General features: G+C 43.2%; 1 long non-coding RNA gene across 1 annotated transcript in view; it reads right to left on the minus strand.

Moving 5' to 3' along the window:
• Positions 1-1,574: 1,574 nt before the first annotated feature.
• Positions 1,575-27,268, minus strand: part of LOC134947758 (uncharacterized) — a 52,876-nt gene continuing 27,182 nt past the window's right edge. Inside the window, exons 4-5 of the long non-coding RNA XR_010182749.1 lie at positions 1,986-2,108; positions 1,575-1,892 (exon numbers count right to left, since the gene is read on the minus strand). This is a non-coding gene — a long non-coding RNA (uncharacterized LOC134947758). The remainder of the gene's footprint in view (positions 1,893-1,985; positions 2,109-27,268) is intronic.

Here is a 27,268-nt window from a genome sequence, read left to right on the forward strand (position 1 = left end):
CAGACTTCTGTGTTTATTGAGCAAGCAGAAAACTCCACAGCTACTTGGCAGATGCCATCCCTAAGCAAATTTGAACTTTTCCCTCCACTAGATGAGAAGTTCCACTACCCTGGTGGATTGGATTACTGACCTGATCAAAGGGCTGGCATGGCCACACTAACTTAAGGGCCCTACATATTTAAAGATTCGCCGCCGAGCTGCCCGACGGCGGATACAGCCGACGGGTGACCCAGCGGCGGGGGGGGGGGCAGCCCCGGCGGGGTCGGGGCTGTGCATGCAGGCCAATATAGAGATCGTCCATATTGGCCTGCATGCACAGCCGACGGGGCACCAGCGATGAACGAGCGCGGGGCTGCGCATCGTTCATCGCTGGTGCCTCCACACTCAAAGATACAGTATGAACGGTATCTCGTTCATTAATGAACGAGATCGTTCATATCTTTGACTGATATCGTTCAGTGTGTAGGGCCTATTACTCCTCCTGAAGTTCCTATATTGGAAAGGGTAATATCAGCATATTGGCTGGATCAACTCTTTGTTGCTTAAATTGGAGAGGACATACTTGAGAACTGTACCTGCACTTATGGTTATCTCTGCAAGAGTTCTTCTAACACATAAGCTATTATTGCATTGTTGCTGTATACTAATTGATTGCTGTACTGTGCACTGCTAGTGTTATTCATTAAGGAGACTTTTTAATTGGCAACATTATCTGCTATTCGGCAGTGAGTAAATACAAATGTTTCCTTTTATTTAACCACATAAGCTCTTGTCGCTTTGTAGCTGCATACTAATTAACTGCAGCACTGTGCACTGCCAGTGCTACTTATTAATGAGATGTTCTAATCGGCAACATTAACTGCTATTTGGCAGTGGGTGGATACAAATGTTTCCTTTCATATAACTACAAGCTGAAGTTCAGAGCAAGCTGGATATACTAACAATAGGATTATATATGTGCAAAAAAATAATACAGGTTGAGTCTCCCTTATCCAAAATGCTTGGGACCAGAGGTACTTTGGATATCAGATTTTTCCGTATTTTGGAATAATTGCATACCATAATGAGATATCATGGTGATGGGACCTAAATCTGAGCACAGAATGCATTTATGTTACATATATACCTTATACACACAGCCTGAAGGTCATTTTAGCCAATATTTTTTATAACTTTGTGCATTAAACAAAGTGTGTCTACATTCACACAATTCATTTATGTTTCATATACACCTTATACACACAGCCTGAAGGTCATTTAATACAATATTTTTAATAACTTTGTGTATTAAACAAAGTTTGTGTACATTGAGACATCAAAAAACAAAGGTTTCACTATCTCACTCTCACTCAAAAAAGTCCGTATTTCGGAATATTCCGTATTTCGGAATATATGGATATGGGATGCTCAACCTGTATTATAAATCTCTTCTTTCTTTTGATACTGTATGTGATAATAATATGTGCAATATTTATGTATGCATATTATCTAAGTAAAATTATTCTTTATTAAACCAAGCCTTGTGTTCATTAATAAGAGGCAAATATTTATGCAGAGGTTTTCCTATACTTATTTTATTTTTATTTAGAAGGTGACAAGGTGCATTGATTCCCCTATATACCCATTTTGTCATTTTAATACTGTGACTCCACAGTGAATGGTGATTTTTTTTTAAAAGGTTTAAGTAAATAAATAAAACTATTAAACTGTAGTTTTTGTACACCTTGAGTGTGTTCATCAATATGGATCATGACGATCAGTCGAGAGAAGAGCAGGTGCAGCAAGCAAATACTAGCACTGGAGCTGCTGCTACCCATCATGTTGATACAATTCCTTCAACGTCATCTACTATAGCCGATGCCCAAGGGCCTAGAGGATTTAAGTCAGTGCATCTGAAATAAACAATTATATTTTACATTAGTAATGAAAGAAACCTTTATTTACGGTAAAGGCTAGTGCAGAAAAACATAAAATTGGCAACATACCATTCACCAGAAACAGTGGCAAGGAAAGACCTTGGTCTTTATTTATGACTATTGGTTCTTCAACTGTCAGTGAGACATCTTCTTCTGCCTCTCCAGACAATGTAAGACCATTTCACTCAGAGTCTATAAGAAATGTAAAATAAATAAATACATTAAGTCAGTAGCAGAAACTGTGCATTCAGAACCATCACACATTCCTGAGGATAGTCTAGGGGTGTCCACATTAGCTATGTGCGAGTCTGACATTTCTTACACTGTCTTCATATAGAAGCCTCTTTTGCCTTATTCCACGATTTCTGTACCATCTGCACATGCAGGGCATCAGTACAAGTTAAGATGGTGATGAGGACATCTTAGAAATTGAGGTTGTTTATGTGTAAGAGGAACAGGATGAGGGGGTTATGTGTGTACTACTGCTATCTGACACTGAATATGAAAATGTTGATTATGTTGTTTTTGTACAGTAAGTCAGCCACCAGTGGCTGCAGTTATAGCCTGTGATGAAAGGAAAGCCATTGTTATGCCTAGCCACCTCTTGGGTGCAGAATTATTTTTACCCAAATCCTGACAACGTTTGAGAAGGCATCTGCTCCATTTGTGGGGCCAAAGATAGAACAGGTATGGATGTTAGCTATCTAGGCACCTACTCTATGTTACGTAATTTGCGGCAAGTTCATGACATTTATTTTACAAAATTATAATAATTTGTTAATTAACACCCTCATCATCAACCTCCTCAATAGTGATCAGAGGTAGTCCTGCAAAAATTTTTTTTGAGCAGGCACAAACAAACCATACACTTCAGCCACAAAAATGTCAGTCCCTGTTGCTAAGATGCTTGGTTTGTTAAAATGTGCATATCTTTTTTTAATATAATAAATTAAGTTGGTGGGAGGGCCCAAAGACAAAACCATCTTGCACCGCATTTTTTATTTTCATTATGGGCTGCATGTTTGGGGGCATTGGTGACTATTATTCTTTTAATGTATTTTTGTTGCTAGACCTCACATAAAATAGTACATTGACATTAGTCTCTGTACCTAGTGGACCATAAAGTTGCCAATGCCTACCAAAATCAATCAATCAAATTCATCTTTTTTTAATTCTTTTTTGTATTTTTACCACAAGGTCTCACCTCACAGAGACTATATATTCATTCACATCCATCTCTTCCCTAGTGGGCCATACTGTTGCCAATGCCTACCACAATCAATCAATACATTTTTTTTTATTCTCCTTTAATTGTATTTTTGCCACTACGCCTCACCGAGAATAGTTAATTCACATCAATGCCTACCTCAATCTGAATCAATCAATCTTTTTATTTATTCTTCTTTTATTGTTGATATTATAAATATAAATGGGGTGATTCGCTGCTGTGAGTTGTCATTTGAGAAAAAAAGTAAAAAGGAATTTCTCTTTATAATTGTACAACTTGTGTATGTTGAGTTCATCCATATAAATAATGTGGACCATACAGTTGCCTACAATAATAAATTAATCAATAATTTTTTTTATTATTCTTCATTTATTGTCTTTTTGTCACTAGGGTGCACCTCACTGTCACTTAGCTTACTCATCCAGCTAGCTCGGTGCAACCTTTTTGGTCTAAACTAGATGTAAACAATATTGTTGTCTGTGAGGTGGTTAAAATTGAGTGTAAATAACTGGAAATGAATGTTATTGAGGTTAATAATACTCTAGGAACACACAAAGGCCCAACTTATGTGATCTTAGCTTTTTCTGTCAATTTAAAAAAAAATGCAAAACCAAAACCAGTCACAACATTTTAACAAAACCAAAACCAGATGACGATATAGAACCAAAACCACTAAAAATGGTCAGGTGCACATCTCTAAAGTTTATGAAAATCTTATAATGCTCATTTTACAATCAGTATACTGTAAATAGTTAAAAATGTAGGTGTATATTTATGTCCTTCTCTGTTTGGCTTTTGTACGTTTGCCCTGTTTTTGCTCCAATTTCCTCCTACACTAGAATGACATACAGGTACTGGTACATATCTGTCAGGGATAACAGGAAGAGACCAATGCTAGTTATTTTATTTTTTTATTTTTTTATAAATCAGAATTATTTTGCCAAGGAAATTAAATTCGTGAAATTATTAATTATTTTGGTAACTTAATTACATTTTTAATGTGGATTCTTAGTAGGTTTTGCATTCAGTTTGAGTAGTCTGACAAGCCAAAGCTATTTGATTTAAAACAATGGCAAGCCATTGCCACCCATTTACCAGTGATTTGCAATGTAAGCCTCCAAATGGCTGTATAATTATTCTGGCTGATTGGAGGGTAAAATCAATTTTGATTTACCTTGGGTTTGAGATCAGAGGGTAGAAAAAAGTGCACTGCCAAATTTCCCTTTTTAGCTTCAACTGTGTCCAATAATTCATATCCCCAACACTACTTGCATCACTCTCCTGCGGTATTGTAAATAGAAATTATTCTTTGCTTTAAAAATGTATTTAGATGGTAGTATAATAATAGAGAGAGCAGAAGTGTAGGGAGAAAAGACTACTCCATCTCTCAGGAGATCATTAATAAATTGCACTCAATAGGGATTCATTTTCCAAGCATCATTAATGAATTAATAAAAGCCTTATTAATATTTTCACATTTTCATGAACTTTTCTACACGCAGCACAATTGAAGTTCAATATTGCGGTCACTTTAAGTCGATTAGCTCGTGCTCCTCACTCTCTCATTTGTTAAACTACTGCATTTTTATGTCCTCATCACCATACAGAACCTATACCGCATTATTTGAACTGTTCTGTCAAATGCTTTTAGATAGTAGATCAGTTAAATTCAAGTTTCTCTAAAGTAGAAGAGGATCTGTGCATGCAATTTCTTGCTGTATAGAATTGAATATAATGTCAACAGATTGAAGAGTTCATATTACAAGCAGGCATAAGGCTTGCATCTATTATGGCGGCCTGAGTGTATACTTTGACAGATGATTTATATAGGTGAGTAAATTATGGATTAACAGTAGACATGCTTGATTGTGTGGTATATATGTTTTGATAGGCAATTTATTTTAATTTTTTTAAGTGAAACATTATCAATTGAGGTGTATTTATTTAAAAGGCAAAATACTTGTTACTAAAAAATACCATAGCACACAGTCAAGTTATTCTTTAAGCATTTTCATTTAATTTAAGTCATCAAAACTGAGATTTCACACCTTGAAAATATTTAAGAATAATACTATAGCACAAAGGTGCACTTACATATAGTTTGCATGTTTGTTATTTGTTAAATTGCAGTTTTAGGGCCTCAGGGCCTAATTCAGACTGGAATGCAGCGGCAGCGTTCGCAGTCTGATGCCCAGTGAAGTGTGTGCAAGCGCAGAATTCGCACTGGAAATGATCATGGCATGACTGTAACTAGGAGATATGAGTGATATCTAATTCGTTACAGCCTTTATGAAAGAGGCTGACACTTAAAACTGAAAAATAGCAATTAAATAATTGCAAAAAAAATAGTTTTAAATGATCATGAATATGCTCCTCTGTGAGAAATCCAAGGTCAGGAAAATGCAGGTTGTTTCGTAGATGTGGACCTCTATAGGTGTTCATGTAAGATCTCAAAGCAGGGAGGTAGAGAGGCTGAGTTGGTATGGCAGACAGAGGCGTAATTAGGGTAGGTCGAGCAGGGCATGTGCCCTGGGCGCTAGGACCTGACAGAGGGGGGGCACCTCTGTCAGGTGTATACTGTACAAAAAAGTGTGTTTTTTATTATACTGCCCTCCCTCCTGTTGTTGCTGTGGCCTCCGGTGTGCCAGCGGGAGCTGTTGGCGGACAGAATGAACAGGCTGTAGTGCGCATGCGGGGCCTGCCGGCTGAAGACAACTGTGCGTGGAATGGATGCTGGAAGGGGCAGGTGGCGCTCTCTCTCCCTGGTGGGATGCGGCCGACTTCCTCTGGTGCCGCCGGGTCAGGAGCAGATGGTTGGTGATGCAGAGCTCCCTCTCTGCAGCGGCGCTCTCCCCAGCTGGCCTCGGCCCTGGGGACAAGGTGGCCCTGCTGCTGCTAGAGGCCTGCTTCGGGCTGGCCAAGCTAGGGGTGGTCGCTGCCTAACTCAACCCCTGAGGTAGTGCCTGGGGGCCAGCGGGGCCCGGAGCCTCATTACCAGCCCAGGTCTAACTAATGTGTGTGCCTCATATACTGTATAAATTGTGTATGTGTGTGTCATGTATGTATTATGTACTCTGTGTATGTGTGTCATATACGTATTATGTACTCTGTGTATGTTTGTTTCATGTATGTATTATGTACTCTGTGTATGTGTGTGTCATGTATGTGTTATGTACTCTGTGTATGTGTGTGTCATTTATGTATAATGTACTCTGTGTGTATCATGTATGTATTATATACCCTTGAATGTGTTTGTCATGTATGTATTATTTACTCTGTGTATGTGTGTGTCATGTATGTATTATGTACTCTGTGTGTGTTTCATGTATGTATTATGTATCTTTGTATGTGTGTGTCATGTATGTATTATGTACAGTGTGTGTGTGTGTGTGTGTGTGTGTGTGTGTGTGTGACTTATGTATCACGTACTGTGTGTGTCATGTATGTATTATGTACTCTGTGTATGTGTGTGTCATTTATGTATTATGTACTCTTTGTATGTGTGTCATGTATGTATTATGTACTCTGTGTATGTGTGTGTCATGTATGTATTATGTGCTCTGTATGTGTGTGTCATGTATGTATTATGTACTTTGTGTATGTGTGTTTCATATATGTATTACATACCCTTGCATGTGTGTGTGTGTGTGTGTGTGTGTGTGTGTCACTTATGTATCACGTACTGTGTGTCATATGTATTATGTACTGTGTGTATCATTTATGTATTACGTACTATGTGTGTCATGTATGTATTATATACTCTGTGTGTGTGTGTGTCATGTATATATTATGTGCTGTGTATTGTGCGCGTGTTATTTATGTATCATGTACTGTGTGTCATTTATGTATCATGTACTGTGTGTCATTTATGTATCATGTACTGTGTGTGTCACGTATTTATCATGTACTGTGTGTGTGTCATGTATGTATCTCGTATAGGGTGCTGTTTTCAGCACTGTACACTGTAGATCTGCAGTAGCGTCCTATGAGGGCTGTTAGTGTGTATAATACACCTCTGTTACTGTACCGTATATCACACACACAGATGTAACACAGCACCACATACATATGCTGACACCTATACTTACACCGGCAAACCGCCGCTGACACCTATATGTACACACCTTCTCATACACCGACATACACATGCTAACACACTGACATTCACACGCTGAGACTTATACATACACCGATATACACACACTGACATACTGTACACACACTGACACTTATGCATACACCAACATACACACGCTGAAAGTTATACATACACCGATATACACACGCTGACACTTGTACATACACTGACATACACACGCTGACACACTGACATACATCAGTATACACACACTCACACACTGACACTTACACATACACCAACATACACATGCTGACACACTGACATACACACACTGACACTTACACATACACTGACATACACACGCTGACACTTGTACATACACCGATACACAAATGCTGAGACACTGACATTTGCACGCTGACAGCTATACATACACACCTGTTTATACACTGACATGCACATGCTGACACCTATTTATATGCTGACACCTTTACATACATTGACATACATGCTAACACCTATACGTTGGATACAACACAATCAGCACTCATTTGGCTTTCCAGCCACGGTTTCATCCCCATGCTATCAAAGAGATCCTGCCAAATATCAGTGCCGGCGTCATAACCTTCACCATTGAGCCGCTGCCTCATCAGTCCCGCACATTAATTTCCATCTGCATTTCAGCCTGTGGACGCACGGCTGAAGCAAGACTTCAATTCATCTAAGTGCTTCTGTTCTCCCCTCTTTCATAAATCATCAGAGCCTGTGGCAATTTCTAAAAGGCTCACCCTACAAAGGGGGTAAGATACCCACTATACTTACGAATTACATTATTTTTCTTTGGATGCCTGCAACACTTTCAACATAAAATAAGTTTTTTAAAGACTTTTATCATTGCACAACTATTTAAGACCATTTGATTGCAGCCAAGTTTTATATTTCCATATATAAATGTTATTTTTTATTGTCATCAGCAACTTGTTTTTTATACTCTTTATTACATCCTTTATTTAGTTAAATTAACATATGTGGTTTCTATATTACAGTATTTAGACTACTTTGTTTTACTAATAAAATACTTTAATATACTCTTTCAGCGCTCCCACTTTTCTTTATTTTACTCTGTATTGTTTTGTTGGGGCAGCTGCCCACATTTGGTTGCAGCTTTCAGAGTCTATTTTGGTTGTGTGCCTTTGTGGAGCGCCAATTCTTTGTACATATTTTCTGGTTTGACCTATACATACACAGACATACACACACCTACAACTATACATACATTGACATACACACCTTGATACCTATATACAGTGCTGCAAGTATGGCTATTTTGGTTGTGTGCCTTTGTGGAGCGCCAATTCTTTGTACATATTTTTTGGTTTGACCTATACATACACAGACATACACACACCTACAACTATACATACATTGACATACACACCTTGATACCTATATACAGTGCTGCAAGTATGGCGGTACGGGGCGGTACTGCGTATCGATAAGAAATCGACAGCCGATACGTAGTACCGCCGGCTGTTCACTTGTACTTGCAGCCACTGCTGTGTGTGTGGTTGTGTGTCAGGGGGGGAGAGTGCAGCGCGCACCTTTCTTGCCCCTTAGTGCTCAGTCCGGCGGTGACGTGTGTGTCAGCTGTCATGGAAGGAGAGCGCAGTGCGCACCTCTCCTGCCCCTCATTGCAGCGGCGGCATGTAGAATCTCAAACCAGCCGCCAGTTTGTGTACCAATCAGAGCTCGTGGGCCGGACTGAGCACTGAGGGGAAGGAGAGGCACTCACTGCGCTCTCCTTCCCTGACACTTACACACAGCAGCAGCCAGAGCAGCAACGGTGAGCAGCACTGTGGGGTGGGGGGCATGTGTGTGTACCTGGCACTGTGGGGGGCATATCTGGCACTGTGGGGGGGCATATCTGGCACTGTGGGGACATGTACCTGGCACTGTGGGGACATGTGTGTACCTGGCACTGTGGGGACATGTGTTTACCTGGCACTGTGCGGACATGTGTGTACCTTGCACTGTGCGGACATGTGTGTATCTGGCACTGTGGGAGCATATCATGCACCGTAGAGCATATGTGCATTTGGAACCGTGGGGGCATATGTGTATCTGGCACTGTTAGGGGCATATGCGTATCTGGCACGGCACTATTGAGGGCATATGTGTATCTGGAACTGCACTATTGGGGACATATGTGTATCACGCCCCAGTACCGCTAATACATTTTTTTTACTTGTACCACTGCCTATGTATAAAGTGACAATTATTTGTGCATGAGATGATGATGTAGCAGAGAAATGCAGAGGGGGGAGATGGTGTGCTGAGAGACGACGCACGGAGGAGATGATGGTGTGACTGAGAAACACGGGGGAGATGATAGTGTGGCTGAGAGACGCAGGGGGGAGAGATGGTGTGAAAGAGATGCGGGGGCAGGATGTGAGTGCCACGCCCCTTCTTTTTTTCATAATGTACTATGTGGGCCTTTTTTGTGTGTGTGTGGGGGGTGGGGGAGGGTGCGCCATTCTTAATCTTTCCCTGGGCTCCAAAAACCCTAGTCACGCCTCTGATGGTAGAATATTTGGGTCAGGCAAGGGGTAGATGCAGTACAGTAGGTCCAGTTGATACAAGTGTGGTACAGATTTTCTGTTTCCACATGTCAAGAAATCCTCATAGGTTGAACATCCAGAAAGTAGGCACATACTGATGCCTCTATCAAACTTTTTATTCCTGCTGCAGCCAAGTGGATATGGTACAGGAAGTCAGACAGCGTCTCAACCAGAGATGAAGCAGGGCTATTGTTTGGAGCCTCTGATGAGCCTTGGACAGCCACTGGCAATTATTTCAGGGCTCCTGATGCTGAACAAGTCAGACGGACTCTAGGCTGGGTAGGAGTGAGTTTAGCATTAGGGTGCCAGAACCAGGAGGGTCCACTGTTCTTCTGTACATCACCTGTGGCCAGAGGTGAAACCCCACTGCTTTATTCTAAAGAAAATATTTCAAACCTGCTGTTGCGGAAGACCTGATATTTGCTTTGCAGTGGCTGCTGAGCTGCAATGAATAAAACCTAGTGCTTTTACTGTACTAGCTGGAAGTGGTTCTTACAAGTGTCACATTTTATACTAATCTGGTTGTCTCCATGAATACAATTCCAGCAGTATTCCAGCAGTGGGAACTCCAAGCACAAGAAACAGACAGTACAGCAGCTTATAGTGTCCCCATTTCAATGCCACATTTATTAAGGCATTTTCACTAGGACATAGAGTATATATAGACCAAAACTTCCTTTGACAGAAAGGACTGGCGTAAAGAATTTTCTTTTCCACATCTCCATTTGAATAAAAAGATTGGCTGGGAATACAAAGATGGACAATTTTAGAAACTATATACACTATATATGTAGATATATTTGTTGGTACTGTTACAGCTCATTGAAACAATATTCCTTCCTATTGAAAAGTGATGAAATTATATGTTATTGACTCATACAGTATATACCTGCATGCCTTATAGAATAATGCAAAGAAACTATGAAAACATATAAATGATTGGTTATTCTACAGAGATACTGTATTTTAAAATGGCCTGGACAAATTTGTTGTTAGCTCTTAGAAAAGGTAACAAACAAATGAATCATCGGGATATTTCAAACTGATTGCTATCTTGAATTAGTAGCACAAATGTACTAAATCTTCTAATCAGTCCTTCAGTCTGTAGTGAAACGTAGTCACTCTGTTGTTTGGTATCATTATGTGCACCATACAGAATATGGGGCCCCGCACAAGGGCTTCAGTATGCGAATTAGGCCCACGGATTTGAGAAAGAAAATGAGAGAGTTGACTGAGATAACAAAGAAAATGTTAAAGACTATAATATCCAAGCAGCTTTATGTTCCTGTGACTACAGTTGCAAATATTATTAAGAAGTTTGAAGTCCATGGGACTGTGACCAAACAGTCTGGATTGTACCCAAGAGGAAAATCTACCCCAGATTAAACAGAAGTATAGTGAGAATGATTAAAAAAAAAAAGGCAAGGAAAATGTCCAAAGCGATAGAAGCTGAACTCCAAGATAAAGGTATGTCCGTATCTGACAACACCATCCTACACTTTTTGAGTGTCAGTGTGCTGTACCTGCATATTGACATAACGCTTCTGGGAGAATGTTCCAAAAATTTGGAACTTTGTGCCGATGGTTGCAGGACAAACTGCACCTGAATGACCTCCATGGAGCACTTTGCTAAGGAAGAGTGGGCAAACTACTGTACCTGTTGACAGGTACAGAAGTCTCATTGAGAGCTACAGAAATTTGATTGCAGTAAGGATTGTGATACAAAATATTAGGTTAAAGGTCACATCAATAAAATTTTAATGCCATTTATTGTAAGTCTTTGCCATGAAAATGTAAAACTGCTGTAAAGTACTGTAAGTAAAAATGTATAAACATAGTAGATATTATTTAAAGGAATTATATATAAAAAACAAAATCATTAACTACTTTTTGTTAGTTACTATAATAAAAACATAAAATATTTCAAAGATTAATGAAAAAGACTGCTATTTGCAGGGTGTAATATATATAAAACCAACTTTAATTAGCCTATACTGTATGTTGCCCAGTTAACAGTTTTTGTTTATATAAAATGAAAATCCCTTTATTAAAATATAATCTCAATTAAACCAACAACCTAGGAGTCAATTCTATAAATGAAACATACATACAATTATTTCAAAATTTATATGAAAATACATAATACTGCATATTCAGGCTAGTATTGGGAATGGTATTCAGCTATTTCAAATGTAATACATATAGCAAGCAGCATTAAGAGTGTAACAAAATTAGGACCCATAGAATTGTGACTTTATCCAATCTGGAACTGGAAGATGATAACACATAAGACAAGAGCCCCCAGTTAGTAATAATAATTTCTAACTCCCAATTTCCATTAGTTAGTAATCCACAATTCAGTCTGACATGCTGGAACCAACTGTGTGACCGACAGCAAATGACCCCAGGTCATATTTTATTCACTTCTGGACTACTTAAAAAGAACTCTTGCCCCCTTTAACTACTGACAGGGCCATATCATCCTCAGCTTCTGCCTTTGTATAAATTATTATCTTCTTGGCCTCCTTCTGTCTGGCAAGAGACACCTCTGTGTTGTTATTATTTTGAGTCTACTTATATTTCCTAAAGGCCGTCTCTTTTGCTTTCTTAAAAAGTTGATACCTCTTTTGTAAACCACACTGGCTTCATTTTCCTGGTGCGTTTCCTAACTTTTTTGATACAAAGGTCTGTTGCTTTTAGTATTGCAATTTGTAGTTTTCCCACCTCACTTGCACTCCTTTCAAGTTTCTTCAATTCGCCAATTAATAACTTAAACATTTCCCCATTTTTGCAAAGCCAGACTTTGTAAAATCCAATACCTTTGTATTGTGTGGCGTGAGTTGGACCCTGTCTTTATACTAAACCATACTGCTTGATGGTCACTGGATCCTAGGTTCTCACCCACATATATGTCTGACATTCTGTCACCATTTGTGAGTAGTACAGTAAATCTACTATTGTGTCTTTGCGAGTGGTTTCACCAATTGCTTGAGGGATGCTCCCTGTAAGGAATTTAGAAAATTGCCACTTGTAGTTGAACTTGCAAAAGACCCCTCCCAATTTACATCAGATTGAAGTTTCCCATAATTAAGACCTCTCCCTTAAATGCCATTTTAGTGATGTTCGGCAATAGGTTCCTGTCCAATTCCTGCCCCTAGCCTGTGTCAAAGTCGAAAAATATTGCAGTACACACATCACGTACAAGCAACACACCGATGGCCTCCGCGCGTGTACTTGTTCTGCTGTGCGTGCACATATTCGCAATTTGCGTATGGTCGCTCCCGCGGTCGTGCGCATCAGCACGTGGTATGGGTATTTACGGTAGGGTTTGTGAACGCATGGAGAGCTATCAAAACACATTACATATTTTAATCCAAATAGTGCACAATGTACACATAGTCTCCTTGCACCACATCAGAAAGTTATAGCTGTTTAAATGGTAACAGAACAAAGGGATTCACCTTTACAGGATAAGAGGGGACAGACTAAGGTTATAAGGTGGTATTTGGTATCCAGCTGTAGGGTATTTCAAGGGTAACATTCCGGTGTTGGTCTGCGGAAGATCGCATGTTCCTGCGGATAGTTATGTGCAGAAGCAGAATATAGATATAAACTGTATTTACTGTATATTATGTATGCGGCGGAAATCCAGAGGAGACCACCCACCAGAGCAGTTGAGAAAGACATCGCCTACCTTTTCAAATCAACCTATGACCTCTCCTGTACTGTAAAAGTGCATTCCTGTGTCCAGTGGACAACGGGATTACAGTATCCATTGTTTTGCTTTAGGAAGACTTGTATAAATAAAGCCTGCTGCAGCCCAGCCTGACACAAGACTCACAATGTTATCTATTTGATGACGGAGGACCGGACCGGGAAGCGCACGCGAATATACTCACGTATGTACATTGACCTGTAGCCATTATTCTGTTATATATTGTCTTGTATTGTAGTGTATAATTTGTATTGTAAACCCCCTTTCAGAAATAATCCACTGTGGTGTCGGAACCCAGCGGTAAAATCACAATTGGTGTCATGTGCTCATTGCCCTGCTAAGGTTTAAAGTGTAATAGCATCACACTGCATTGCTGCATAAGGTTTGAAGTGTAATAGCATCACACTGCATTGCTGCATAAGGTTTAAAGTGTAATAGCATCACACTGCATTGCTGCATAAGGTTTAAAGTGTAATATCATTGCATTGCATTACTGTGAAGGTTTAAAGTGTAATATCATTGCATTGCATTACTGTGAAGGTTTAAAGTGTATCTCTCGGTGTGTACTTTGTACCCCCAGCGCGGCGTTTGTACGCTAAGTCCGTACAGTGATACGGGACTCCGTACGCAAACAGTGTATAAAGTACATAGCGTGTGTACTAGGTTTAGCGGCCGCAGCGGCTCCATGGTAAAGTGTATTCTAAGTGTGTATAAGGTATAGCTTTTATTCCTGTAAAGATAATCAGCATTATCACCTGGTAGTTTATAGATCACCAAGTGTAAATAGTGTCATCTCCCCCACTTCTATGTTCACCCAAAGGGCCTGTTTTTTCTTCAATATTTTGTATTAAAGTAGCATTTATACTTTTTTTCACAACATTGTTACCCTTCCTCTAATTCTTCCCATTATGTCCTTCTTAAATAAATTGTATCCTGGTATAGCTATGTCCCAGTCATGAATCTCTTTGCACCATGACTCCGCATTAGCCACAATATCCAGATCCTCCCTTGTCACTATTGCAATTACCTCTGGAATTTTATCTCCTAAGCTCCTTTAAGAATGTTGTTTGTGCATTTGTTATTCCTAGCCATGTTCAGACTGTACATAATAAAATGTCAAGTCTAAAGTTTTAAATACCTGTTTGGTGAAGTTGTTCATGTTTGGTCATGGTTTTTTTTTTTGTGTGTTTTTTTACTGTTCAAAAATTACACTTTGTCCTTTACAACATGGCTTCACCTTTTTAAATCTAAAGCTATAGTAAGTCTGATTATAACAGGCTACATGCATCAGACCACAAATGGCCAAATGATCTAATAAGAAAATTAGCACTGTGTTTGAGTAAACACCAGGCAGCATGCAACAATAAACTATGATTCACTGAACAACACCCCTACACATGCAATACCAATTACAAACATGTCCTTACATTAAAAACTTTAAAAACATACATGAGTTTGCATGAGATAGAAATATAGGTTGTAATTTGTAGCGTGCAGAATAGTGATGACTTTGCATAGTTTAAAAACACAGATGATATGCATGAGATGCAGAATAGATTTAGCAACATGAAAAAATGGATTACATTATTTTGTGGCTTTTATGCAGTTCATCTGTAGTATTGTTGGTTTGAAGTATGATTCCCTTCAGTTTACCTTCGTTTTAATGCTGTTATAATGCCAATTATATTGTCATGACCTGGTTCCTGGTGGTCTCAGTCAGCTTGTGAGATAAGAGGAGGAGTTACTGACTGGGAAGGCTGCAGCAGACGAGATGGGCGTATGTAGATAATCGATAGTAGTTGGTACCGGAAAACACTAGGAGGCATTCAGAGTTAAAGGATGCTGAAGATAACTGACAATAAATGGCAATCGGTACTTGAAGACTATCAATGTTACTCGACGCTGGAGATCACTGATGGCAATCGGTACTGGAGAACACTTGATGACAATCGATGTTAATCGATGCCGGAGATCACTGGAGATAACCAATGGCAATCAGTACTGGAGAACAACAGAAAACAATCAATGTTAATTGATGCTGTAGATCACTGAAGATAACCAATAGCAGAACTGGAAAGCACTTGAAGACAATCGATGTTTAACCGATGTTGAAGATCACTGGAAACAACCGATAGCACACTGTAGTGAAAGCACTTGAAGACAAACAATATTTAATCGATGTTGAAGATCACTCTAGAGATTACTGATGGCACACAGTACCGAAGAACACTGAGAAGCACTGGAGAATACTAGAAGAGACTGGAAAACACTAGAAGACACTGGAGAACACTAGAATACAATTGATGATAATTGATGTTGAAGTTCACTGAAGATAACTGATGACAATCGGTACTGAAGAACACTTGAAGACAATCAATGGTAATTGATGTTGAAGTTCATAGGAGAATACTTGAAAGCACTGGAGAGCTTAGTGAGGGCATAGTACAGAGACTGGAAACAGGAAAATGGAGCTTGCAGTCACTAGAGGAAGAGGTTGTTTAGGCCCCTTCCTGTTCCCAGAATCCTGTTTATATACCCTCAGGTAGCTTGTCATTGGAGGAGGGAATCAGCTGAGACACACCAGGAATCCCATTGGAGGACAGACCAGTCAGCTGACAAACCCAAGATGGCAGCACCCAGAACTGGTTTGGAGGGAACTCTGGACTAGGCCCAAACACCAAGAAGCAAACATCATGGGGGGTCATTCCGAGTTGAACGCTAGCTGCCATTGTGTGCTGCGTAGCGATCAGTGGAAAAAAAACCTAATCTGCGCATGCGTATGCTCCACAGTGCGCACGCGTGTCATACGGGTACAAAGTCCATTGTGGTTTTGCACTGGTTCTAGCAATGATTCAAATTGCACAGCCGGCCGCAAGGACATTAACAGAAAGTGGGCGTTTCTGGGTGTCAACTGACCGTTTTCAGGGAGTGCTTAGAAAAACGCAGGCATGGCAGAAAAAATGCAGGTGTGGCTGGGCATTCGCTGGGCGGGTGTGTGACGTCAAAAGACGTCCCTCCGTCGTTAGAATCAATGCACATGAAGAGTAACTACAGGGCTACTCTTGTTTTGCACAAAACAATTTTGCAGGCGCACTGCTGCACAAGCGTTCGCACTTCTGCAAAGCTAAAATACACTCCCCAGTGGACGGTGACAATGCGTTTGCATGGCTGGTAAAAACTGCTAGCGAGCGATCAACTCGGAATGACCCCCATGGAGTATGACTCTTAGGGGCCCTACTCACTGGCCGACCCGCCGCCGAGCTGCCCGACGGCGGATACGGCCGACGAGCGATCCGGCGGCGGGGGGGCCGTGACGGGGGGAGTGAAGTTTCTTCACTCCCCCCGTCACGCGGCTGTATTGAAGTGCAGGCAAATATGGACGAGATCGTCCATATTGGCCTGCATGCACAGCCGACGGGAGACCAGCGATGAACGAGCGCGGGGATGCGCATCGTTCATCGCTGGAGTCTCCACACTGAAAGATATGAACGAGTTCTCGTTCATTTATGAACGAGATCGTTCATATCTTTCAAAAAATCGCCCAGTGTGTAGGGCCTATTAGACAACAGCAGCTGCTTTGAACCTCATGTGTACACAATGAACAGAGAGACCAGATGCTGGACACAGTAACCTGCTGATTACTCACACAGAGGAATTCTTACACAGGTGGCTTAATCAGGAGTGAGTAACACAGACTGCAGTTTGTAACCCAAACACATGCTATAGCTTGGAAGCTAAAGTCTGCATAGAACTGTGCGAGACTGAGAGAAATCCTGAAACCCCTGCAGAACAGGAGGTAAGGTACAAGGAACACTTAGTACATGTATGAAATAGTTCAGGATCCTAACAATTATGATTAAAATCTAAATAACACTTTATGTCAGCACTTATTTGTAAGTACCAAAAGTCAAGGCCTACAGTCTTACAATGACCTTTAAATAACTAAATGTGCCATGCGAATGCAATGATTACAATCTCCTCCCAATATATTCCCATTAAAAGCCCTAGCAATAAATTAGCTTGTGCAAACAAGCATAACATACCAACATGGCAGACAACTGCAGTTTAACAAAGAAGAGATTACAAAAAATAAGATTTTAAACCTACCGGTAAATCTTTTTCTCATAGTCCGTAGAGGATGCTGGGACTCCGTAAGGACCACGGGGATAGACGGGCTCCGCAGGAGACATGGGCACTTTAAGAAAGACTTTGACTCTGGGTGTGCACTGGCTCCTCCCTCTATGCCCCTCCTCCAGACCTCAGTTAGAGAAACTGTGCCCAGAGGAGACGGACAGTACAAGGAAAGGATTTTTGTAATCCAAGGGCAAGATTCATACCAGCCACACCAATCACACCGTATAACTTGTGATATACTATCTAGTTAACAGTATGAAGAACAACATAACATCGGCCCAAAACCGATAAAACTATAACATAACCCTTATGTAAGCAATAACTATATACAAGTCTTGCAGAAGTAGTCCGCACTTGGGACGGGCGCCCAGCATCCTCTACGGACTACGAGAAAAAGATTTACCGGTAGGTTTAAAATATTATTTTCTCTAACGTCCTAGAGGATGCTGGGACTCCGTAAGGACCATGGGGATTATACCAAAGCTCCAAAACGGGCAGGAGAGTGCGGATGACTCTGCAGCACCGATTGAGCAAACAGGAGGTCCTCCTCAGCCAGGGTATCAAACTTATAGAACTTTGCAAAGGTGTTTGACCCCAACCAAGTAGCAGCTTGGCACAGCTGTAGTGCCGAGACCCCTCGGGCAGCCGCCCAAGACGAGCCCACCTTCCTAGTGGAATGGGCCTTAACCGATTTCGGTAACGGCAATCCTGCCGTAGAATGCGCCTGCTGAATCGTGTTGCAGATCCAGCGAGCAATAGTCTGCTTTGAAGCAGGGCCGCCAACCTTGTTGGCTGCATACAGGACAAACAGTGCTTCTGTTTTTCTGATCCTAGCCGTTCTGGCCACGTAAATTTTTAAAGCCCTGACCACATCAAGGGACTCGGAATCCTCCAAGTCACGTGTAGCCACAGGCACGACAATAGGTTGGTTCATATGAAAGGATGAGACCACCTTAGGTAGGAATTGAGGACGGGTCCACAACTCCGCTCTATCCATATGGAAAACCAGATAGGGGCTTTTATGTGATAAAGCCGCCAATTCCGAAACTCGCCTAGCCGAAGCCAAGGCTAACAACATGACCACCTTCCAAGTGAGATATTTCAACTCCACTGTTTTAAGTGGTTCAAACCAATGTGACGTAAGGAAACTTAACACCACGTTAAGGTCCCAAGGCACCATCGGAGGTACAAAAGGAGGCTGAATATGCAGCACTCCCTTCACAAAAGTCTGTACTTCAGGTAAAGAGGCCAATTCCTTTTGAAAGAAAATGGATAAGGCCGAAATCTGAACTTTAATGGAGCCTAATTTTAGGCCCAAATTCACTCCAGTTTGTAGGAAGTGAAGAAAATGACCTAGATGGAATTCTTCCATAGGAGCATTCCTGGCCCACACCAAGAAACATATTTTCACCATATTCGGTGATAATGTTTAGACGTCACGTCCTTCCTAGCCTTTATTAGCGTACGAATGACCGCATTCGGAATACCTTTTTCCGCTAGGATCCGGCGTTCAACCGCCATGCCGTCAAACGCAGCCGCGGTAAGTCTTGGAACAGACAGGGACCTTGTTGTAACAGGTCCTGCCTTAGAGGAAGAGGCCACGGATCTTCTGTGAGCATTTCTTGCAGATCCGGATACCAGGTCCTTCATGGCCAATCTGGAACAATGAGAATTGTTCTCACTCCTCTTTTTCTTATTATCCTCAACACCTTGGGTATGAGAGGAAGAGGAGGAAACACATATACCGACTGGAACACCCACGGTGTCACTAGGGCGTCCACAGCTACCGCCTGAGGGTCTCTTGACCTGGCGCAATTCCTTTGTAGCTTTTTGTTGAGATGGGATGCCATCATGTCTATTTGGGGTAGTCCCCACTGACTTGCAATCTGTGCGAAGACTTCCAGATGAAGTCCCCACTCTCCCGGATGCAGATCGTGTCTGCTGAGGAAGTCTGCTTCCCAGTTGTCCACTCCCGGAATGAACACTGCTGACAGAGCACTTACATGTTTCTCCGCCCAGCGAAGAATTCTGGTGGCTTCCGCCATTGCCACTCTGCTCCTTGTGCCGCCTTGGCAGTTTACATGAGCTACTGCGGTGATGTTGTCTGACTGGATCAGAACTGGTCGATTGCGAAGTAAGATCTCCGCTTGACGTAGGGCGTTGTATATGGCCCTTAGTTCCAGGATGTTGATGTGAAGACAAGTCTCTTGACTTGACCAAAGTCCTTGGAAATTTCTTCCCTGTGTGACTGCTCCCCAACCTCGGAGGCTCGCGTCCGTGGTCACCAGGATCCAGTCCTGAATGCCGAACCTGCGGCCCTCTAGAAGGTGAGCACTGTTTAGCCACCACAGGAGAGATACTCTGGCCCTGGGGGACAGGGTGATCCGCTGATGTAATTGCAGATGCGACCCCGACCATTTGTCCAATAGGTCCCATTGGAAGGTCCTTGCATGGAATCTGCCGTATGGAATGGCTTCGTATGTTGCCACCATCTTTCCCAGAACTTGAGTGCAATGATGTACTGACACTTGTTTTGGTTTCAACAGGTTAATGACTAGAATCATGAGTTCCTGCGCTTTTTCCGTCGGAAGAAAAACCCTGTTCTGCTCTGTGTCCAGAATCATGCCCAAGAAGGGCAGACGAGTTGTAGGATTCAGCTGCGACTTTGGAATATTGAGAATCCAGCCGTGTCGCTGTAACACATTCAGTGAAAGTGATACGCTGTTCAGCAACTTCTCCCGTGATCTCGCTTTTATGAGGAGATCGTCCAAGTACGGGATAATTGTGACACCCTGCTTGCGCAGGAGCACCATCATTTCCGCCATTACCTTGGTGAAAATTCTCGGGGCCGTGGAAAGCCCAAACGGCAACGTCTGAAATTGGTAATGACAATCCTGTACCGCAAATCTCAGGTACGCCTGATGAGGAGGATATATGGGACATGCAGGTATGCATCCTTTATGTCCAGAGATACCAAAAAATCTCCCCCTTCTAGGCTGGCGATGACTGTCCTGAGCGATTCCATTTTGAACTTGAACCGTTTTAAGTAAAGGTTCAGGGACTTTAAATTTAAAATGGGTCTGACCGAACCGTCCGGTTTCGGAACCACAAACAGAGTTGAGTAGTACCCCTGCCCTCTTTGAAGCAGGGGAACCTCTAACACCACTTGTTGAAGACACAATTTGTGAATCGCATGTAACACTATCTCCCTTTCCAGGGGTTGTTTCGGTAGGGCCGATTTGAAAAACCGGCGAGGAGGCACTTCTTCGAATTCCAGCTTGTAACCCTGGGAAACTATTTCTATTGCCCATGGATCCACCTGTGAGTGGACCCAGACGTGGCTGAACAGTCGAGGACGTGCCCCCACAGGAGCTGACTCCCTCAGTGGAGCCCCAGCGTCATGCGGTGGATTTTGCAGAGGCCGGGGAGGACTTCTGTTCCTGGGAACTAGCTGTGTTATGCAGCTTTTTCCCTCTGCCCTTACCTCTGGCAAGAAAGGACGATCCACGTGCTTTCTTGCTCTTATTGGAACGAAAGGACTGCATTTGATAATGAGGCGCTTTATTAGATTGTGAGGGAATATATGGCAAAAAATTTGATTTACCTGCCGTAGCCGTGGGGATGAGGTCCGAGAGTCCCTCTCCAAACAATTCCTCACCCTTGTAAGGCAACAACTCCATATGTTTCTTGGAGTCGGCATCACCAGTCCACTGTCGGGTCCATAAGACACGCCTAGCAGAAATAGACATAGCGTTTATCCTGGAACCCAGTAAACTAATATCTCTTTGAGCATCCCTCATATACAAGACCGCATCTTTTATATGCCCTAGGGTCAACAAAATGGTATCCTTATCAAGAGTCTCAATATCCGTTGATAAGGAATCTGTCCATGCTGCTACAGCACTACAAACCCAGGCCGACGCAATAGCCGGTCTGAGTAACGTACCAAAATGTGTGTAAATGGACTTCAGGGTGACCTCCTGCTTGCGGTCAGCAGGATCCTTGAGGGTAGCCGTATCTTGGGATGGAAGCACTATCTTTTTTTATAAGCGCGTCAAGGCCTTGTCCACCCTAGGGGAGGATTCCCACCGTATCCTGTCCTGCGACGGGAAAGGATACGCTGTTAGGATCCTTTTGGGAATCTGCAGTTTTTGTCTGGAGTTTCCCACGCTTTTTCACATACTTCGTTCAGCTCATGTGAGGAGGGAAAGGAGACCTCAGGTTTCTTTCCTTTATACATGTGTACCCTCGTGTTAGGGACAGTGGGTTCCTCAGTGATATGCAACACATATTTTATTGCGATAATCATATATCGAATACCTTTAGCCACCTTTGGCTGTAATTTTGTATCATCGTAATCGACACTGGAGTCTGAATCCGTGACGGTATCTGTGTCAACTATTTGGGACAGTTGGCGCTTCTGAGACCTCAAAGGTCCCGGCGACATAGGGACAGGCATGGGTTGACTCCCTGACTGGGCCCAGCTTCGGCTTTGTCTAGCCTTTTGTGCAATAATTAACATTTGCACTTAAAACATTCCACATATCCATCCAGTCTGGCGTCGGCACCGCCGACGGAGACCTAACATTCATAAACTCCCCCTCCTCCTTAGGTGAGCCCTCAACCTCAGATATGTCGACACACACGTACCGACCCACCACTCATACACAGGGAAGCTCTTTTCTGAAGACAGGTTCCCCACCAGGCCCTTTGGAGAGACAGAGAGAGAGTATGCCAGCACACACCCCAGCGCTATATGACCCAGGAATAACACAGTAAATTAATGTTTACCCAGCAGCGCTGTTTTATGTATCTGAGCCAATTATGTGCCCCCCCCTCTACTTTAAAACCCTCTGTCACCGTGTGTCAAGCAGGGGAGAGTCCAGGGAGCTTCCTCTCAGCGGTGCTGTGGAGAAAAATGGCGCTGGTGAGTGCTGAGAGAGAAAAGCCCCACCCCCTCGGCGGGGGGCTTCTGTCCCGCTCAATTTTTTCAATACATGGCGGGGGCTCTTTTTATACATGTACAGTGCCCAGCTGTACATGTATATATACATCTGTGCCATAAGAGAGGTTTATATTGCTGCCCAGGGCGCCCCCCCTGCGCCCTGCACCCTTACAGTGACCGGAGTGTGTGAGTTGAAGGGGAGCAATGGCGCACAGCTGCAGTGCTGTGCGTTACCTCAGTGAAGATCCAAGTGTCTTCTGCCGCCTCAGATGGGTCTTTTCCTCACATACTCACCCCGCTTCTTTCTTCCGGCACTGCGAGGAGGACGGCGGCGTGGCTCTGGGACGGATGGCGAGGGTGAGACCTGCGTACCGATTCCTCTGGAGCTAATGGTGTCCAGTAGCCTAAGAAACAGAGCCCTGAACTCAGAGAAGTGGGTCTGTTTCTCGCTCCTCAGTCCCTCGATGCAGTAAGTCTGTTGCCAGCAGGCTCACTGAAAATAAAAAACCTAACAAAAATGCTTTCTTACAGGAAACTCAGCAGAGCTCCTGAAATGCAACCAGTCTCCACTGGGCACAGTATCAAACTGAGGTCTGGAGGAGGGGCATAGAGGGAGGAGCCAGTGCACACCCAGAGTCAAAGTCTTTCTTAAAGTGCCCATGTCTCCTGCGGAGCCCGTCTATCCCCATGGTTCTTACGGAGTCCCAGCATCCTCTAGGACGTTAGAGAAACACGAATTTATCTATGCAATATAAACACTGATATGCAATAGAATCCTATTTCTCTTGCATCCGATGGGAGTAGTGATTGTTCCATTTACCTTGCGTAATGAGGAATCAATTCACAATCGATAACAGCTGATGATGTAACTAATAATGCTCATAAAATGCCAACACAGTGTATTGTGATTAAAATCTATATAACACTTTTACAGATCCTCACACATCTTTGCCGATAATTGCTGCATGGTGTAGAGTTCCCATGGTGCGTATGCATCCTGGCAAAGCATACTAGCAGCAGGCCTTTGTTTTGCTAGCATTCGTAGGAGTATGTATATGCACGCTCCCGCGAACACCGCGGATGGACACAGCGTCTAAGTGCGGGTTGCAGGAGCATTGCTCCCCACTGTCTGCTACCATTAAGTGCCACCAGCCTCCCCTCTCCTATTGGGCAGCGGGAGCACTGTCCCCCAGCTGACTGTCGCTGCAAATAATCGTTTTCCACTGGCATTCACGGTATCGTGTGTACACATGCTCCCGGTATGCTACGTTGTGCTGGGAATCATCGCAGGCAAAGCCGCATAAGGACACATCTGTTTGTCAGCACTAACAGGAAAGCACCAACAGCCTAAGCCTACAGCCTTACAACCTCGCACCAAATTGAATAGCAAAAATCTCACACTTGCAGGAAAAACTGTTTAGGTGCAAGATTTTATCTATTCTTGCACCTAATTGAATTTGCCCCTTGGGTGGAGAATGCTTGTTGACAGAACATTTGTAACGGGATCCGGTCCCTAGGTCGACAGTAACTAGGTCAACACTATCTAGGTCGACCACTATAGGTCGACAGTAACTAGGTCGACAGGGTTTCTAGGTCAACAGGGTCTCTAGGTCGACATGTTCTAGGTCGACAGGTCAAAAGGTCGACATGAGTTTTTCAAAAAAAAAATTTCTTTTTTTAAAACCTTTTTATACCTAACAATCCACGCGGACTACAATTGGGAATGGTAACTTGTGCCGAGTGCAGCGGCAGCGGAGCGAGGCACCTTGCCCGAAGCATAGTGAGCGAAGTGAGCCATGCGAGTGGACACGGTTCACTAACTGGGGTTCCCAGTCACTCTATGAAGAAAACGACACAAAAGGGCGTGGCCTGGAGGCTGTATGAACAGGCTGCGTTTTTGGTGAGCTCTCAGGGACCTGGGAGTTTCTTTATAAAATCACAGCCTCCACGCGATTATTTTCCACCTAAAGTGCCTGGATTACCTTCCTATAGTGTTGGAGCAGGGGGCGAGTACGAGCTGCGGAATCGGGGAGCCGGTTTCCTGGCTCCCACGGATTGCAGCCTACTCGTCGCCCAGAAGCCGGGGCCTAAATTTCTATACTGCCCCCCAGCCGGGTGGTCGGCCTGCCCGGGACGTCGGTCGGACCTGCCTTGACCCTGTCCCTTGCAGGGACATCACTACAGACTCCCCGGGGGTCCCTGCTGGCTGGCGGGGGGAGATCCGGGATCGGATAGGAGCCGAGACGCGCGCTCCTGAGCGCGAGCAGCGGCCATCCCTTATCGCTGGGGTTTCCCCACCAAGCTGCTGATACACCGAGATGGCTCCACTGTCTCTATTTCTACCGCAGAAGAAGGAGCAAAGTTGCTCAAATCCTGGAACATTGCGGAACCCTCAGCAGGCTCCTCACCCCGTCGACTTCAGCAGGACTGGTCCTCGGTGAAGTGAGGTAGCCTGCTCGGGATCGGATAACTTCCACAGATGCTATCTCTCTACTGTTATGACTCTAGTGACTCTCCAGTTATGGTTGTCGGAGTTTGATATGTAGGGTGAGTCGCTGGAGAGACCCTAATGATTCTTCTGATTTCAGTGTCTGTTTCTATGCTTTGTTTCCAGGTTGGACCGTTTTTGTTATGCAATATTTGCTCTTCATGTTCTATTTACATGCATATGTAACTATATGCCCTAATATTACCAAGATGTTTATGTGTTTAGTATAGTTTACAGTATAAAGTATGGCAACGGGTAGGTGCTATGCCACTAACCCCCCCTTTAGCCTACACAGCCGCCATATTATGGCGACTGGTTATGATCTCAAGGGAGATCAATTCAGTTTTGTTTTTTTAATTTTTTTTCTGTCTGCCTTCCTGTTCCCGGAAATGTTTCCCCCCCCTATCAGGTATATCAATTTAAGCACGGAAATTGGTCAACGGAATTATCAGCTCTATTTGCAATGGATTATGGTTAACATAGTCTCTATCAATGCCAAAGGGCTCAATTCCCCTCAAAAACGAAGAGTAGCCTTGAATTTTTTTTATAAGCTCAAGGCACATGTGGTAGCAGTACAGGAGACACACTTCCAGAGCCAAAATCCCCCGTCCTTCACTAACTCACGTTACCCCCACTGCTATATGGCAAATGGACCCGCCAAGAAAGCTGGCGTGGCTCTTCTTATAGCACAACACTGCTCGTTTGTTCTGTCCGATAAATATGAGGACCCAGACGGGAGATATCTAATCTTAGTGGGCAAACTGGATAATGTAGAGACTACTTTGGTCTCTTGCTATGCACCCAATGCCAAACAAATCCCATTTCTTAGAACCTTCTGTAGAACTCTCAAGAAACATACTAAGGGAGCCCTTTTGATCCTAGGAGATTTCAATATGGTACTGGACCCCGTTATTGACCGCTCCCGTCCGACCCGGGCCCTTCGTAGCAGCCCGCCTCAAGATCCCTCAGGCAAATTTAGCCAACTGCTGGCTGAGTATGCGCTGTATGATGTCTGGAGGGCTAAACACCCGGCAGAACGAGATTACACTTTCTATTCCCACGTACATAGTTCGTACTCTCGAATAGACTTAGTATTAGCTGATAGATGGACATTAGCGGCTATCAGCAAGATAGACATATTACCTATGTCTTGGTCAGACCACTCACCGCTTATTGTTGTTTGGGATATTAGTAAGAGGGTGGTCCCTCATGGCCCCTGGAGAATGGGCCAACATTTACTGGCCCACCCTGAGGCTCACCAGGCCATCCAGCAATCTCTGGATTTATATTTGACCACTAACCGCCCCAGGGACACATCTGTTTTCACCCATTGGTGTTCTCTGAAGGCCGTGATTAGAGGCTCTGCAATTCAAATCGCGGCTAGACTTAAACGCGACTATAGGAAAAGACACGACTCGGCCAAAAGAGAGGCTGCACGGTTGGAAGCTGCACATAAAATTAGCCCCGACAATAAATCGCTTTTTAAGCAACTTCTTATTGCCCGTGACAAAGTGAACACCTTTGCCTTAACCGAAGTTCACCGCAACCTGCAGCGGCTAAATCAAAATTATTATAGGCTTGGTAATAGAGCGGGACGGTTATTGGCGCGTAAATTGAGAGGGCGTAGAGCCAAGGAATGCATACATGCTATTCATACATCTTCGGGAGTTAAAGTAACTGATCCGGTTGAGATAGCGAATGCGTTTGCTGAATATTATTCGCAGCTGTATAACCTCAGAGATGACCCGGGCACCCCTCAGCCCACTTTGGCAGATATCACTGTTTTTTTTGGACGGGCTGTCGCTCCCCACTATAGACGCCCAGACCCGTGAATCCCTTAGCGCCCCCTGGTTACTCGACGAAGTCGAAGCAGCCATAGATTCATGTCCAGTAAATAAAGCCCCCGGCCCGGATGGGTACCCCTCCAGCTTCTACAAAACATTTAAATCAACCCTTGCCCCACTCTTAATGTCAGTCTACAATGAAGCCTCTGACTCCACGTGCTTCCAGAAAGAGATGTTAGTTACCATTCCTAAACCAGGAAAATCCCCTACAGTGGTTCAGAATTACCGCCCAATAGCATTGCTGAACACTGACCTTAAATTGTTCGCCAAGATGGTTGCAAATAGGATCTCCCCTCTCC

The sequence above is a fragment of the Pseudophryne corroboree genome, chromosome 8 (assembly GCF_028390025.1).
Source record: "Pseudophryne corroboree isolate aPseCor3 chromosome 8, aPseCor3.hap2, whole genome shotgun sequence".
Lineage (NCBI taxonomy): Eukaryota > Metazoa > Chordata > Amphibia > Anura > Myobatrachidae > Pseudophryne > Pseudophryne corroboree.